This window comes from Hemiscyllium ocellatum, chromosome 32 (assembly GCF_020745735.1).
Source record: "Hemiscyllium ocellatum isolate sHemOce1 chromosome 32, sHemOce1.pat.X.cur, whole genome shotgun sequence".
Lineage (NCBI taxonomy): Eukaryota > Metazoa > Chordata > Chondrichthyes > Orectolobiformes > Hemiscylliidae > Hemiscyllium > Hemiscyllium ocellatum.
In genome coordinates, this window is record NC_083432.1 from 38,089,611 (window position 1) to 38,105,211 (window position 15,601).

Consider the following 15,601-nt stretch of genomic DNA (forward strand, 5'->3'; position numbering starts at 1 on the left):
GATTCCAAGAAACTTTGAATTGCTACTTTTTCCATGGTCAGCATTTGTTGTCCATCCCTATTTATCCCTGAAATGATTTCCATAGACCATTAAGAGTCAACCACATTGCTGTAGATCTGGAGTCACACTTACACTAAGCAGATTTCCTTCCCTCGAGACATTGGTGAACCAGCTACGCTTTTCATGACAATTTCACGGTCACTGTTACTGAGATGAACCTTCCTTACCATTTTTTATTAACTACCTTGATGGGATATGAATCCATTTCCCCAGGACATTAGCCTGGGCCTCTGCTTAACTGGATCAGTGTCATTGTCTTCTCCATTGTTGCACTACTAGTGCAATATGGCCTGATCCATGGTGACCTGAATTTGGAACAACATCCTGCCACTTCTTGAGGTGGATCCTACAATCCTACAAAAGCTAAAACTCATCATCATCTCAAAATTTCAATCATAAATAATATTACTTCCCAATAAAGAGTTTGATTGTTGTTATATTGTGCATTGTGGGCACATTCACATGGCCCAGACTAAGACTTCAGATGCTTCATTAATGACCTTCTCTCCATTGTAATGTCAGAAGTGGGATGTTTGCTGATGATTGCACAGCGTTCTGCATCAATCACAACTCCTCAGATATTGAAGCAATCTGTCAATATCAAATAAGGCTTGGACAACATCTAGGTTTGGGCTTATAAATGGCAATGGCATTCACACAGGTTCTAGGCAATGACCAACTCCTATAATGAAAGTCTAGGATTGACTTTTGATGATCAATGGTATTACTATCATTGAATCCCTTATTATCTGGGTGTTCTTGTACACCAGTCAATGAAGGCAAGCATGCAGGTACAGCAGGTAGCGAAGAAGGCTAATAGCATGCTGGCCTTCATAACAAGAGGAATTGAATATAGAAGCAAAGAGGTGCTTCTGCAGCTGTACAGGGCCTTGGTGAGACCACACCTGGAGTACTGTGTGCAGTTCTGGTCTCCAAATTTGAGGAAAGACATTCTGGCTATTGAGGGAATGCAGCGTAGGTTCACGAGGTCAATTCTTGGAATGTCGGGATTACCTTATACTGAAAGACTGAAGCGACTGGGCTTGTATACCCTTGAGTTTAGAAGACTGAGAGGGGATCTGATTGAGACATATAAGATTATGAAAGGATTGGACACTCTGGCAGCGGGAAACATGTTTCCGCTGATGGGTGAGTGCCGAACCAGAGGACACAGCTTAAAAATACGGGGTAGACCATTTAGCACAGAGATGAGGAGAAACCTCTTCACCCAGAGAGTGGTGGCTGTGTGGAATGCTCTGCCCCAGAGGGCAGTGGAGGCCCAGTCTCTGGATTCATTTAAGAAAGATTTGGATAGAGCTCTCAAAGATTGTGGAATCAAGGGTTATGGAGATAAGGCAGGAAGAGGATACTAATTAGGAATGATCAGCCATGGTTATATTGAATGGTGGTGCAGGCTCGAAGGGCTGAATGGCCTACTCCTGCACCTATTGTCTATTGTCTATTATTAACATCCTGGCATTGTTATTGATCACAAACTGAATTATGGGAGTTACAAGAGGAAGTCAGAGGTTGGGAATTCTGTGGTGAATAATTCACCTCCTGCCTTCTCAACGTCTGTCCACCATCTACTAGGTACATGCCAACAGTATGATGGAACACTCTCCACTTGCTTGGATGTATTCAGCTTCAACAACAGTCATAAAAGCACTAGACAGGACAAAACAACCTGCTTAATTGGCAGCTTTTCCACCACCTTCCCATTCACTCCTTTCACCACCAGTACAGTGACAGCAGTGTATACCATCCACAAGGTGCCGTAACTCACGACACTCTTTCATTGGCACCTTCCAAACCCAAGACCTCCACCACTCCTAAGGACAGGGGTAGCAGATACTTGGAAACAGCGTCGCCTGCAAGTTCCCTTCAGAGCCATTTGACTTGGAACTATATCACCAAATCTTTGCTGTCCCTGGATCAAAATCATGGAATTCAATTCCTAAGTAACTGGGTATCGCTACATCCTGAAGACTGCTGCAGTTCAAGAAGGCCACTCCCCACCAAGTTCTCCATGGCAATTAGGGAAAGATGTTAAATTCCAGGCTAGCGAGCAGACACCCACATTCCTTCAGTGAATAAAAAAAAATCCTTTGTCCCATCTTTGGAAATTCCAGGGTGACATAAAGGAGTTGGAAACGCAAGTCTAATTTCAATTACAGACTGCGACCTGTCCACCACCATATGAACATAGCAACAGGAGTAGGCCATTTAGCCCATCAAACCTGTACCACCATTCAATAGGACCATGGCTGATCTGTGGATTAGTTCAATATGACTTGTCTTTGGCATATCCTTATGACCTATGCTCAACAAAGATTTATCGATCTCAGATTTAAAACTAATAACTGCTACTACATCAATAGCCATTTGTGAAAAAGAGTTCACAACCTCTCCCACCCTTTGAGTGTAGAATTGCTTCCTAACCCCTCTCCAGAATGGTCTGGCCCTATCTCTCAGACTATGTCCCTAGTTCTAGAATCCCTGACCAGTGGAAATAGTTTATCTTTATCTATACTATCTTTTCCTGTTAAAATTTTGAAGATTTCAATCAAAGCCATTACTCAACTTCTTGATTCTAAATAAAACAAACCTGTAGTTTGTATGATCTCTCCTCATAACTCAATTTCAGAATACAGTTGCAAAATTCCTTTGGAGTAATTCTTTGTTTTGCTGAAGCTGAAGAGATACCAGTCACATATAGTTGGACAGCCAGCGTCACACTCACTCTCCTACGTTGTAATTATCGTTGTTTGGATGGGATGTTAAACCCAGGTCCCATTCACCATTTTGACTGAACACAAACGTTTCCACCATCTTATTTTGAAAAAGAGCAAAGGAATTATTACAGTCTTCTTACCAGTGTGCATCTCCCAAACAACATCACAAAAACAGTGTGTGGGGTCATTAACACATTGCTGTTTGCAGCTGCTGCATTTCCTGTATTAAAGTGCTGTGGGATATCTGATGGTATGAAAGTTACCATACAAATGCAAGTCTTTTTTCTCTTCCTCCAGTTATCATTTGTCTTGAAATCATCAAAAGAAACTCTAGAATTCCCAGTCTATTTTTTATTTATTTCTTTTATCTTTCTTTCTCTGGATTGCCACTTTGTGTGTTCTGCAAATTGCAGAAGTGGTCATGGTGCTAATACACTGGAACTGCACCTGCACAAGTAGCTATTTCACAGTTTGATAATGGAATTCTGAGTCCTTCCTCACAATGTGACTAGAGTAAACTCAGGGCTAACTATCAGAAATTCCAGAAATGTTTCAAATGGAAATGCTTCTACATTAAAACTGTTGGAAATACAGTCAACACTATTCTGAAGAGTGCAGTGGTGAATACTACACAGGTATAATTCAATGTCACATCAGTGACTTTAGATCTTGGATACATAGCACAACAGGTTTACCTCAGTCGGGATCATAGTCCGTATCTTCATCAGTGTCTTCCCCATAGAAAAGATTTGCTACAATGAATAAAATGCAAACCGCTGTAGATGCTGGAGTTTTTGAAATGGAAATGAAAAATGCTGGAAAATGTCAGCAGGTCAAACAGCATCTGCTGAGGGGGAATCTGGAATGTAGGGTTGTAGATTTGGACCTTGCTAAAGTAGACATCTGTCAGCATATGCTGTAAGTTTGACATTTTCCCACAAACATCAGCTCAATGTTTGTGTCGCAACATTTTGGAAATACAAGTCGATAATGGTACAGCACTAGCCATGATGTGGAGGTGCAGATGTTGGACTGGGGTGAACAAAGTCAGAAATCACACAACACTAGGTTACAATCCAATGGGTTTACTTGCAATCACGAGCTTTCAAAGCGCTGCTCCTTCAGGTCGCCTGACCAAGGGGCAGTGCTCCAAAAGCTTATGGACTATAACCTGCTGTTGTATGCGTTCTGACATAGTACAGTAAGGCAGTGAGAAATCTAGAACCACAATGAATGATCTGCCCAACAGTCTTTCTCCTTCTCAATGATGGGTTTAAGAATTGAGAATAAAACAAGATCAATGGAGAAGGGGGGTGTATTAGAATCAAATCAGATACAAGAAGAGAAATAAAGGGAGAGAAAAAGAAGAATGAGTTAAGAGAGACAGAAAAAGTGAGAAAGAGAGGAAAAAAAATTTTTAAAGAGTAAAGTTTGCATTTTTATGTCTCAAAAGCGATTTATTCTCAGAAGAAGTGAAACAAATAATTAGTATTATTCCCTTTCTGATTTCCATTGCATTAAAAATTATTGTCTCGTCATAAACTACCTGTGCTGCTAAATCCCAGCCTGGATTTTCTGCAGGGTTCAGCTGCAAAAGCAGGAAATTTAGACAAGTAGGAGTGAGGCTCAGGGCAAAGCAACATAAATAAACAATCAAATTCAACAGATACGTAACTCATTCCATATCTCTTAATCCCCAGAATTTTGTAGCAAATTTGCATTTTTATTTCTCCAGCAAGAGTTTGGTCCAATCTGTTACATGAAAACTCATCGACCGAATGCATTGGCGTGACCTGCCTGTCCTGAATCTCCACAATGTTTGTAGCATTTTCTATTGTGTATGACTGGAAGGAATATTTAGCTCCCCACAGGAGCATTCACATCAAAAGGCTTCTACTGTATTATCACTTGCAGCACCTATTACTCAATCCTTCCCTCTATTCTGGAATGATAATTTTTTTACCACCCACTGAAACGACAGCTTCTAAAAAGTGACTAGTCTTATCCTACTTAATTGCTGTCATTAAATTAATGAGCATTTCTCAAAGATGCTTTGTTTTATGTACACTGTTAATTCAAGACTATTAAATCTGTATTCCTCTTAATTTATCGTAGTAATTGCAATGTGGAAAGAGTAAACAAGCTGTTAAAAGAACAATAGAAGGTTATCTAACATATTTTACCAGATTGCAAACAGTAAAGAGATTGCCACATTATCAGTGATGCAATGACACAGTGTTTTTAGTCACAGTTTGCAAAATGTTTTAACTTCTACATAGCAGAGGACAGCTAAAAAGTTCCAAGATTCTCCCTTTTAACTGCACAGAGAGTTCCTAAGTCATCTATTTTGAGAAGTAGTTTTTCACCTTCAGCTGCAAGCTCCTCCCAAGCTGAATTTATTTTTATTTGATCACAGGATGTGGGCGTTAGTGTCTAGGATTTATTGTTCAGAATTCCTAATTGTTCAGAACATTGTTCAGAGTCAGGAGAAATTGAGGACTGCAGATGCTGGAGATCAGTGTCGAGAGTTGGGTGTTGAAAAAGCACAGCAGGTCAGGCAGCTTCCGAGGAGCAGGTGAAGCACAGCAGGTTTCAGGCATAAACCCTTCATTAGGAATGAGGCTTGTGGGCTGGGGCCAGAGAGATAAATGGGAGGAGGTTGGGGTTGAGGGGGAAGGTAGCTGAGAAAGCAATAGACAGATAAGGGTGAGGGAGAAGGTGCTAGGTCGGAGAGGAGGATGGAGCAGATAGATGGGAAAGGTGATGGACAGGTCTGGAGGGCGGTGCTGAGTTGAAAGTTTGGGACTGGGATAATGTGGGAGAGAGGAAATGAGGAAGCTGTTAAAATCCACATTTATCCGCGTGGTTGCAGGATCTCAAGGTGGAATATGAGGCATTCTTCCTTTTGGTGTCAGGTAGCAAGGGTTTGGCGATAGAGGAGGCCCAGGACCTACATGTCCTTGAAGTTTTCATCCATAGAATGGTGGGGTTGGTTGGTGTAGGTGTTCCAGAGATGTCCTCTGAAACAATCTGCAAGTTGACATCCTGTCTTCCGGATATAGAGGAGATCACATTGGGTGCAACAAATACAGTAGATGACATTGGTGGAGGTACAGATGAATTTCTGTTGGATGTAGAAGGATCCTTTGGGGCCTTCGGAGATCAGGGGAGTAGTGTGGGCTCAAGTTTTGCACTTCCTGCGTAGCAGGGGAAGGTGCCAGGAGTGGGCCGTGGGCTGGTGGGGGGGGTGGTGTGGATCTGACGAAGGAGTCCGTTTTTGCCACATACAAACAGACCCCATCACCAGAGACATGTTTCCCTCCCCAGCCCTATCAGCGTTCCGGAGAAACCATTCCCTCCATGATGTCCTTTCCAGCACCACACTCTCGACATTGTTCAGAGTCAGCCATGTTGTTGTGAGTCAAGAGTCCCATGGAGGACAGACTAAGTAAGAACAGCAGATTTCCTTCCCTAAAGGACTTTAATGAATCAAATCAATTTTTATCATGATTGACAGTGATTACATTGTCACCATCAAACTAATGTTTCATTCCAGATTTCTACTGAATTTGATTTTCACCATGTACAATGATGGGATTTGAAGCCATGCGCCAGAATATAACAATGGGCTTCTGAATTCCTAGTTTCATGACATTACCACAACACCAATGCCTTCCCTAATTGTCATTATTTTGTCCCTCTATAGCAAGCCTGAGGAATTGTGTTTTAACATGCCAGAAGTTGCCACTTTTTTAATAGGGCCAATGAAATAGCATCGAGTTCTACTACAACCAGCCAATACAGCTCAAAATGCTAACACAGTACCTTGACAGTGTAATCATAAAGAGTATATTCACTTAGTTGTGGAGTCTACAATACTTTAGCTACAAAATATCTATGCAAGATCTCCAGGCAAAGAACATCAGAATAGCCCAGGACCTTGATCAGATTGGCAATGGGCCAAGGAGTGCCAGATGGAGTTTAATTTAGATAACTGTGAGATGCTGCATTTTGGAAAGGCAAATCAGGGCAAGGTTTATATACTAAAGGCAAGGTCCTGGGGAGTGTTGCTGAACAAAGAGACCTTGGAGTGCAGTTTTATTGTTCCTTGAAAATGGAGTCTCAAGTAGACAGGATAGTGAAAAAGGTGTTTGGTATGCTTGCCTTCATTGCTCAGAGCATTGAGTTTAGGAGTTGGGAGGTCATGTTGCAGCTGTATAGAGCATTGGTTAGACCACTTTTGGAATATTGCATGCAATTCTGGTCTCCCACCATAGGAACGATGCTGTGAAACTTGAAAGGGTTCAGAAAAGATTTACAAGGATGTTGCCGGGGGTGGAAGGTTTGACCTGTAGGGGTAGGCTGAATAGGCTGGGGCTGTTTTCCCTGGACCATTGGAGGCTGATGGGTGACGTTGTAGAGGTTTGTAAGATCATAAAGGGCATGCATAGGACAAATAGGCAAGTTCTTTTCCCCAGGGTGGGGAGTCTAAAATTAAAAGGCATAAGTTTAAGATGAGAGGGGAAAGATTTAAGCAGGATCTGAGGGGCAACTTTTTCACACACAGGGTGTTGCGTGTATGGAATGATCTGCCAGAGGAAGTGGTGGAGGCTGGTACAGTTCCAACAGTTAAAAGGGTATATGAATAGGAAGGGTTTATAGGGGTATGGGCTGGATGCTGGCAAAAGGGACTAGATTAATTTAGGATATCTGGTCAGCATGGATGAGTTGGACCAAAGGGTCTGTTTCCATTCTGTACATCTCTATGACTCTATTTAATCTTACATCTTATTAGAGATCTTCCATTTCGTTCTTTCTCCACCGTCTTCCATTCACTTGCTGAAAACCAATCTATTTCTAACTTTTCCCAGCTCTGACAGAAGGTCATGGACCTGAAACCTTGAGTGGAAATTAATGCCTTCTGGTAAGGTGAGTCTGGAGGCAGCACCAAGGACTCTATTGCCTTCCCACCTCCACCCAATTAAATCTAAGGCAGGGAAGGTCCATGGGGATTGCTTTCCTGCCTGCTATCACTTGAAGCCCTGAAGTAGGGAATTAATAGCCTCTGAACTGCCTCTTCCCAGAGCCACCAGTATTCACCCAGCAACAGGCAGAGCATTCACTGGACAGGATCCTGAAATGCAAATGTACCTGTGTGTTTGTGTATTTCCAAGGATTCTGAGAGAGGGCATCATTCATAATGATTTGATATCTTGTTGCGGGAGCCAGCATCGGGAAATGGAGGGGCCCATAGAGAGCATGGAGAGAGGAGAGATGCCCTGTATCTTTCGCAGGCAGGGGGCCCTCCAGGCATAAGGCAATGGGAACAGAGAGTCATGGAGATCAAGGCTGACAGTTTACCCCCAAGGACTTGAATACAACGCTGGAAGAATTGAATGCCTCGCTGCAGTGGTCAACAAGCGAGAATGCATCCCCCCACCCGGCTGTGACCCACAACCCTAACCGTGCCCATCTGTAGCCAAGGCTCTCAGGATTGTGGGATACAGTTAGAAGTGCCAGGATTTCCTCCTGTGGGTCATTGATGGAGGGAAGACCCCTGTTGGCCACCTAGGCACCTACAAATAGTTGCCTGACAAAGACAACAGTGTTTATAGGACTCCTGTCTTCTGTGTTAAATATCACCCATTCGCTCTGCCTCTCTCACTCTCCTCAAGCTGCCTGACCTGTTGAATATTTCTGCATTTATTTCCACATCTGCAGTACCTTGTTCTTGCATTAACCCTATTATCATGATCGTTAAAAAACCAGACGTTGCTTTTGAGAAAAAAAATCACTGCTTTACATTTAGAACACATTTTATATCCTTTCATATTTGCCTGAAATTTGTGGTTTTTTAGGATTCCTGCTAGCAAACAAAGAATCAACATTGTTTCATGATAATCCATTTAATGACTGTTATTAAAATAACGAGTGCTATTTCAACAAGATACCTTCCTGAAATTGTATTTCCTATTGTATTCCATTAATCCGAGGAAAGATTGAGAGTGGATCAGTAGTGCCATCTTGAGGTATAATTGATACAAGTGATGGATGTTTCAGTTCAAGAACAATTTCAGTTTGAGTTGTACACTGAGGAATTACTGAAGGTGGCTGTCAACATGGAGGGACCGTTCAGGTTGTAGCATCAAGTATATATCCAAGATTAAAAAAAAGATGTGAGACGCCAGAAGTGTTTCTTGTTTCTGTGAGGACCTTCAATATTCTTTTCATGCAATACACCACTTGAATCAAAGATTTCCACAGAATAAAGGTACAGATTCACTTTTCAAATTCTGCAAACTTTCCCTAAAAGAAACGTTCATATGTATGTAGAGTTTTATCAAAAAGACATCTCTGGTACAACAGATGGTTGTTGGGAGGATGGGTGCAGCACAGTTTGGCAATGTCCCGCAAAGAGAAATCAGACAAAACCAGAAACACTATTCCGGGTGGTGCTATCTGTGTTTCAACCTGTTTTCAATTTTTCTATAAGTGTTTGATTGCAATAATACAGTTTGTGACAATCATCTTAAGTTTTTAAAGGTCTGTGGTCATTAAATTGATCAAAGATTTTGAGGTATTTTGACTTCACACCTTCAGCCTCATTTAGTATCTGGTACATTATTAATTTTTTCTCGCCGTCCTCCGGGGAATTAAATTAGTGATGTCTATATCACTGTTTTGTAAAGACTAATAATGTGAATGATGGAGCAAATAGAGGCATTATGGACTGCACGCTATTTAACCCTGATGGGAGATCCAGAAGAAATTCAGGGATATAGAAGGAACACAAAGGTAAGGCATGAGTGTACTTTTGCAAGATAATTGTGCCAAATATATCTGGATAAGAGAGGAAGTAGAAGACTTTAACTTAGAGGTTGAATATTATGGGGTTACCAATCATTCCCTGGGAGAAGTCAGGCATTTGTAGGTCCAAATTTCACATGCAACTCATCAAAAAAAAAACTTTTTTCAGGTGGGGTGATGTGAGCTTCAAGTATTATCCCTGACATCTCAAAGGAGTAAGAGGTGAGCAGAAGGAATCCCACACCACTCCCCTCCTCCTGGAAATTTCCTAACTCTCTCCCACCCGGAAAACTATATCTCAGACTCAAGTTCATAATGATTGGTTGACTAAGAGGAGAGCTAGATATCCAGCTGCTTTTGTTCATACAGTTCCCCAGAAGGGGTTCATTATGAATGTTTCGCTGAGCTCCAAAATTCTCAAGTGCGTTAGTTTGGCAGGAACTCTTGTTGGGATGAAGTGAGTGAGGTGTATGCCTTGCTTGGTTAAAATATTAATGTGGTTACCATAAGTGAGCTCTTTTGTCAATTTTCTACAAGACTAAGTAGTGTGAAATAGGTAGTGCTATGCTGATACTCTCATGGCCCTGTCTGATTGGCGATAGTATCAGGGTTTTTGTTTACAAAGCAGATTTGTCACTTTAATGTAGGAATTCAACAATTGCCATTGTTACTATATGAATGTTTGCTTCTGTGGGTAAAAAGTTGAATGAGGCATGGAAAAGGCATAGACAAAACCTTTTGAACTAACCTCTAAAAGGGTTCCCAAAGTCAGAATCCTGATTCCTGACAGTGGTTGTGAACCCTAAGTCATGAAGAGGCTGTCCCAACTCCATGACGATTATCAGGGCCAAGAGACATCCACTTCCTGCAATGGAGATGGCCAGGTGTGAGCTCGCAACCCTTCTCCTGAGTTGGTGAAAATTCTGGAGATTCCTTCTTGCCTTTTTTAAATGGTTCCACGGTCACCCTGACTCTGTGAAAATGTGACCCATTGTGTACAGGAGAATAATAGTACATGTAGTAATGAAACAGGACTTAAACAGATAGGGCTTCTCATTTATTCCTAATACCTTATGTCTTTTTCTCGCAGAGAAATGAAACTCTTAATACATACAGGCCACAAAGGAGCACAAGCAATGGCCTGAGGACCATCAAATTTGAGTACTGAAACAGAAACAGCACAGATTTCAATACTAAGTTAAGGAAGAAACCTCTCGTGAGGCACAAGTACTGATGAGGATGGGGGGAAGCCAGTGCTGATATTTAACTGTAACCTAGTGATCTCAGGGTATTAGTGAGCACCCTGCTTGCTGCAGCTAATTTGCATCAAGTTACAGACTTTTCTGCACCAACCCTAATTCAACATGGCACCCGCATTGAGTCTTGTGCCTCCTTTCACAAACAGTGGGAGGTGACCTCTGATGGTGCCAATGCCCATATTTACACTGACGCGGTGGAACAGTTCTTTGCTGAGCACTTTGCCATGTAGTGACATCAACAGCATCTACAACAATGACCCAGTTCCCCAGCACAGCAAGAATACTTCTAGTGAAAACCTCTGCTGCACATTGAGAATTTGTGTCTAATTGTGGTGACAGAGTCATGATGGACTTCTAAAGGAAACAAGGCCATAGTGACTCCTGCAAAGATGGATGGACTCCGCAGCAGAGGTGCTTTAGTTTAAACCACAAACACTGGTCTCTGTAATTGTGTGTCTCATGTAGCCACTCCTGCTATTCCTTTAATGAAGCAAAATAGATGGCAGTACAGTACATCAAAAACTAATATTGAAAAATTCTTGGATTGTAATGAGAAAACAATGGAAAAGATATATTGAACATGCACTAAAGCACAAAATAAAAATAAATTTATTTTCACAACATCTTGCAATCTGTTATTTCTACGGTTGAGCAAAAAAGTGTCAAGAACTAAGTAAATGTAAAAAGGCTTTTCAAAAAGTAAGCAGTGAGAACATCACTTCATCAAATGCTAAAACTGGCCAATTTGCTTCTGGTGCTTTCTACACAGAATCATTCTGCTCTTTTGTAGCTTGCAGTTTTGTAGTGTCCAAGTCCATAGTGAGACTTCTGTCTGCAGTAGCAGTTCTCTGAATTTTACCTTAATTTACCAGGCACTTGGCATTTTTCAAGGTCTGTGATTGTTTCAAGCATCTGATGTGACACTGCACCAACCTGAGCAACAGCCCATAAAAGCATTGTTTTTCTGCATTCCCAGGTTATTTGTTCTCTGTGGTTAAAAGGCTTATCCAAACGTATTAGCAGATACTATTGTACTTTGAGACCCAGTCGTGTAGCTATTGTTTTCCTCCCTCATGATCATATTATACTGCCTTTACGGTATCACAATAGTCCCAAAGCCTGTCCATTTCTTCTCCAGTAAGGAAGTGAAGAAGGCTATCTAAGATTACAAAGATATCTTGATCAATTGAGTCAATGGGCTGAGGAGTAGCAGATGGAGTTTAATTTGGATAAATCTGAGGTATTGCATTTTGGTAATACTTACAAGGACAGGATTTATATGGACAATGGTAGGGCGTTGGGTAGTGTTGCAGAACAGACAGAGTTCAGATACGTAACTCTTTGAAATTTGCATCAGGGGCTAACAGGGTGGTTGAGAAAATGTTCCAGACTCTTTCCTTCATTGCTTGGACCTTTTGAATATTGGAGTTGGGACATCTTGTTGAGGTTGTAAAAAACATTGGTGAGCCCTCTTCTGTCTGCAGTTCTGGTCTTCCTGTAATAGGAAGGATATTATTAAACTGGAGAAGGTTTAGAAAAGATTAACCAGATGTTGCTGAGAATGGAGGGTTGGAATTATAAAAGTAGGCTGAAAAGGTGACCTTACTGAGATTTATAAAATCATGAGTGACATAGATAAGGTAAATAACAAAGGTCTTTTCTCTAGGGTGGGGGAGTTCAAAACTAGGGGGCATATTTTTAAGGCGAGAGGAGAAAGATTTAAAAAGAACATAGGTAGTAGCTTTTTTACACAGAGTGATTCATGTGTGGATAAACTTCCAGAGAAAGTGGTGGATGCACGTACAGTATAAAAGAATTTGATAAGGTCATGAGTAGGAAGGGTTTGGAGGGAAATGGGTCAAGCGCTGGCAGGTTTAGTTTAGTTTGGGATCATGGTGAGCATGGACTAGTTGGACTGAAGAGTCTGTGACTGTGCTGTATGACTCTGTGAGTCTAAGAGTATTTTATATATTTATTTTCTAAAAATGATAACGTGTCATTTGCACAGAAGCAAATATCTTATTTTGAGTGCCATTAGATTAATTAGTGTACAGTGGGCTCGTATGTACAGTCATAGATGTTCTGTAAGAAAGAATGAACTTGTAGCTCCTTTCGAAACTTCAATAGTGGTACGGCGGCTCAGTGGTTAGCACTGCTGCATCACAGTGCCAGGGTCCCCAGTTCAATTCCAGCCTTGGGTGACTGTGTGGAGTTTGCACATTATCCCCATGTCTGCATGGGTTTCCTCCCACTACTCTGGATGTGCAGGTCAGGTGAATTGATTATGCTAAACTGTCCATAGTTATTAGGTGGGGGTGGTTGGGTTACTGTTTGGAGGGTTGGTTTGGAAATGTTGGCCTGAAAGGCCTGTTTCCACACTATAGGGAATCTAATCTAAAATGTATCAAGGAGCTTCATAACCAATGAGGTCCTTCTGATGCAGTATCGCTGTTTTGTACAGGAAAGTCAGCAGCCAATTTGTACATAAGCTTCCTCAAATTAGCATCATATAAATGACTAACCTGTGTTAGTGGTTTTGGTTTTGATGTTGGTTAGCAAGCAACATAGGTGTTACTGCTCTTCATTTAAAAAGCTCCACGTGGTGTCTCATGAGAGGACAGAGAAGATTTTTAGGTTTTTTTCTGGAAGATAGCTCCTCAACAGTGTGGCTGCCCACCTGTACTGCTCTGTGCGGCCAGCCTATTCGTTGTGCTCAGATCGCTTGATTAAAGCCACAGACCTCTGAGTCACAATTACGCTGGAAATATCTCCAGTTGTGAGATTTCCCAGCAGTTGTGACTGAAATGCATGTGACTCAGTATTTAAAGGAACAGAGCATTAGTTACCTTCACAGTGGAGAAGTCCATAGGACAGAAGCTGAGAAGCAGCAATGGTCTTGTTGACACTCAATGCAGAAAAAGTAGTTAATTGTCTTGTAGCTTGGCTTGGAGCAGATTTGTACACTGTAGTCACAGCTTTTGTGCTGTGCTTCATCCTACTCATGCTATGCAAAACCATGGATCATAAGCTTAAGATAGTCACAAATAAACCAAATGAGGAATTCATGACAGTGTGGACATTTCTACCACATGGAGTGGCTGAAGCAATTCACATAGACTCATTGAATGAAAATCCAGGGAGAAAGCAATTGAAGGATATGTTTCTCAATTGGAAAGAAGTAAGGTGGATGGTAGGTACATTGAGTATAAACAATATAGGGGACCTGATGGGCCAGATGGCCTATTTCTATGCTGCAGAATTCAATGTGAAACCCTAGGTTGATTCAATTTTGTGAAGATGTTGTTATTATCTGATAACTGCTGTGAATTGTCTGTTTGAAGGACTGCTACAAAATATTATCCTACAATCTGCAGAGATCCTAGTTTTCTGAATCTGAATTTATCCTGTTCACAAATAGATTACCGTCTTATTTTCTCATGTGAAAGCTTTTCAAAAAGGAATTGCACCACTGAAGTGTCGAAAACTCTTGTAAGAGCAGCAGTCCTTTTGAATGCTGACTGGGGCTCAATACTTCTGTCACATAACACTGAATTTCCTGCAGCTATATGTGATGAACTTTACAGAGCCTAGATTAGGAAAGAAATTTTTTTAAAGGAGAATGGTAACACTGAAAAAGTAAGAATAATAGTTTCCTCTGTGGTCACTGACCTTTAAATAAATTATCCATTGCGCTCTCCTAAGTATGAGATTGTATGTATATTTAAATCAAGTGTTCTATTAACTGCAACAGAAGTTTTAATTGCATCAATACACTGATTTTTTTTGTAATTAATTAATTCAGTCTTCTGTAATAGAACCCCTTAGATTTTCCAATATTTTACTCTGAATTTAGAGCAGGCAATGCGAACTTAATTCAGGAATGCATTAATTGTACAGACTTTGTTCTTATATACATTACATGCATTAAAAACAGTGTGATTGCAGTTAGAACTGTATCTGTCTATAACACTGTCAGTATAAAGTTATGATAACTCATGATACCTAATGGTTCTACCACCTTCAACAGAATTCTATTCACATTCCATTTGAAAATTCAAAAGCTAAAATTAAACACAGAATGAAGCCTGAAGAAACTAAGTAACATGGTTGTGACAAAAAAAAAGAGGTAAAAACAGCAGATGAGGAGTACCCATCCAGAGGAAGCAAATAATCCGAGTAAAGCTACTTGCATTTTCATTTCAACCCATACATTTACCACCTTCTCAATGTCTCCTGAGGCTACAGCTTTTCCTTAGAGAGTATCCCGGGCTTCTCTTACATAACAACCACCCCCCCCAACCTTCCAAACTATTTTTACTATCTGGAGCAATCTCGTCCCCATTTTTTAATGTCTGTCCTCTTCCTTTAATTCGCTGATGCAGAGCTCAAGTCCACCAACTTGACTTATCTAAATTTCCTTTCCTCAGTCTTCCCTTTGTCCTCCTCACCCTCTCATCTCCTCGCTTTATCATCCCATCCCCTCAACTTCTCCAGCTTTCTTCTCCTACAATCTCTTCCCATCCTCCCTCAATACCCCCATTGTCCTCCTGTCCTGGGCCATGAATATATACACATTCTGTAGTTTTCAAATGAATCACAGAAGTTATAGTTTATTTTTTCTTTTTGTGTTGACTTTCCTTAGCAAATTGTGATGACATAAAAGCTACTCTAATAGTGCTTTTGGATGTAATTTCCGACTAATTATTTTATCAATTACTATTTAACAAAAATGCTCAGCGT